This window comes from Lycium ferocissimum, unplaced genomic scaffold (assembly GCF_029784015.1).
Source record: "Lycium ferocissimum isolate CSIRO_LF1 unplaced genomic scaffold, AGI_CSIRO_Lferr_CH_V1 ctg9391, whole genome shotgun sequence".
In the NCBI taxonomy this organism is placed as follows: Eukaryota; Viridiplantae; Streptophyta; class Magnoliopsida; order Solanales; family Solanaceae; genus Lycium; species Lycium ferocissimum.
In genome coordinates, this window is record NW_026727706.1 from 57,457 (window position 1) to 60,224 (window position 2,768).

Here is a 2,768-nt window from a genome sequence, read left to right on the forward strand (position 1 = left end):
ATTGGGAACCGAACCAAATATATGAACAAGTTATAAAAGACCATCCGAACCTCTCAAAATTGACGGATTTCCAAAAAAGGTCCGTTTACCGAAAAGTCAACTTGAGTCAACTCTTTTTTTGCTTTAAGCCCAAATTTCCAAAAAGTTAGACAAATCATATCCAAATACCTCAGCAAGCGTGTCAATGGTCCCCTTGGGTCAAATGTGAGCTAAACAAGTTCAGGGAAGGGTCAAAAGTACCGAAAAGATTATAACGACCAAACGGGTCGTTACATCTTTCCAAGAAGAAGTTTGTGCACCCATAAAGAGAGAATTCATAATATTGAGCGAAGAAGCTGCATCCAAGAATATTCAAGAATCCGAGGTTGCGTCCCTCGTACAAGAAGATGGATTGAAGGAGCGGTTCTATAGAATAATGTTTTCCAGTTCTTAGGTCTATAATCTTGTATTAGGTTTGTGCTACCAAAGTATATCTTTATCAGCTTATTTAAAAGCATAAAAAGTAAATACAAGTATTGTAACTTCAAGTTAGAGTCTAGCTTGAAGATAGTTTTGCTAGTTAGAGGTTGGGTAGCAAGGCTATTGTGGTTGGGATTAGGTTGAAGAGTTTCTGACTTAATTTGTAGTTGGCTCAGTTGTATCGTGGTTTTTAGCACTTTTTGAGCCCGGTGGTTTCCACGTAAAAAATCCTGTGTCTTTGACCTTCCTGTTTGTTTTTATTTTGCAAACACGATTATAGAACAGGTTAGGTAACGTGTTATGTCCACAGTTAAAAAGTAGGTACACATTGGGACAGACACTTAGGTCATGCAAAGCTAACATGGCCATTTTCCCCATCTTGCGTTCTAGCTCATGAATAGACTTTTCCATTTCACTCATTTGAACCATCCACTGCTTCACATCCTTCATGGAATTACCAGTTTGCTAAGCCTGAGGTTTATGAGCTCGAGGTGGTTGAAAATTATTCTGTGGCCTCTGGTTATTTTGATTTTTACCCCAAGAGAGATTTGGGCGATTCCTGTAGTTCGGATTAAATTATTATCGAACCGGTTCCCCTGATATCCGCCACCATGATTTTGCTGCCCCATATAGTAGATAGATTTTTATTCATAGGACAATTCCCATAAACATGATCATCATCACAAAACTCAGAACCTGCTTACACCTATTGAACTTGTTGTACATGGCCAACATTAGGAGAGTTTACCAACTTGCAAAATAACATTACAAAGCTGACCAACATCGGCTCGAATAGTTGCAACATCATCTAATTGGAGCGCCCCAGCAGTCTTCTGAGTTTTCCGCAGCAACCTATTTCTTGATAATTTTGACTACCAGCAGACATCAAATTCAGCAGCGCCTCCATTTAATCATATATTTTAGCCAAAATTTGGCCTTGAGCAGTAGCATGTAGCAACTCCCTTGAATCGTTCCTTAGTCCTTCAATGAAATAGTGCCTAATAATCTCCTTATCCTTAGTCTTTCAATGAAATAGTGCCTAATAATCTCCTTAGGTTACATGTGATGTGGACAATCCCTCAAATAGCCCTTGTAACTTTCCCACGCTTGAGGCAGTGTCTTAGTATCTTTCTGAGTAAAGCTAGCAATTTTTCCTCTCAACTCTTTGGTTTTCCTAGATAGGAAGAATTTGTCAATTAATCTGCTCGATAAAATTTGCCAAGAAGTGATGGACCCGACAGGCTCATTCTGCAACCATTCCCTTACTTTACCGATCAACGAGAAAGGGAATAGTGCTAACTTTACATATTCGTCTGGGACATTCTAATGTTGAAAATTCTCGCTCAGCTCAACGAAAGTCATCAAGTTCTTGTGTGGATCTTCATGATGCTTACCCATATACTAGAGTGGTTTGCACCAGTTGCACTGTTCCTTTTTTCAGCTCAAAATTTCATGTGATTCTAGGCTTAACAATAACCTTTGCAGCATTCTCTAGGCTGGGCCTAGCGAAATTCAACACAGGAACTCGTTCTTGTGCCATCTCCACAACTTCGATTTCCCAATCCTCAACTTCCTTGTTCTTAACTAGATTGAGGGCATGCTCATTTTCTACCAGCTTCTTCTGCTTGTGTAAAGTTCTCACAATTTCTGGGTCAAAGACAGCTAGAGGTTTTCCTTGAGTTCAAGTACTTGGCATAAATGAGAGAAGTTACCTAAGATGCACAAACAAACCAAAGAAAAAAAGTAAAACTCGAATAGTCAGTAAAACTCAAACTAGAAAAACAATCAATGTTTCTAAGCCCTCGGAATGGTGCCAAAAACTTGTTGCTCCCAAATGCACACGCAAGCATACAAGGTCACTAAGTAATATCGTGTTGAATTCCAGATATCATATCCACGGAGACTTATGTAATTGACCGTCTAATTAGAATTCAACTTGTGTTAATTCAAGAGAGTAGGCAACTTTGGAGTTTATTGTAACTAAATCATCGACTAAAAGAAAAACAGTAAGAATGAAAAACAGTAAGAATGAGTTGGATTTGAAGAAAGTTTTATCAGATGAGAGACAGATCCAGGGTTATGGCAATTGACAATCCAGTTGAGCCTTCCAATCGTTCTGCCTTTAGATTTCCTAGGTTACTAGTTGACGGGTTGATGTGTATCTTTCGAGTTGCTCACAAGTCTATTCAAACTACTTTAACGCCTATATTTCTATGGTCATTCGAAAATAGTATAAACGCATTTAAATATCCATATTCAACTAAGCGAGGCTAAAGCGTATATTTATATCCTCATTAGTGAAACCATTC

At 38.5% G+C, this 2,768-nt stretch overlaps 1 non-coding gene across 1 annotated transcript; it reads left to right on the forward strand.

The window, feature by feature from the left end:
• Positions 1-1,519: 1,519 nt before the first annotated feature.
• Positions 1,520-1,623, forward strand: LOC132046095 (small nucleolar RNA R71). The gene has a single exon (XR_009412596.1). It is a non-coding gene; the product is annotated as a small nucleolar RNA R71 (small nucleolar RNA).
• The last annotated feature ends 1,145 nt before the right edge of the window (positions 1,624-2,768 follow it).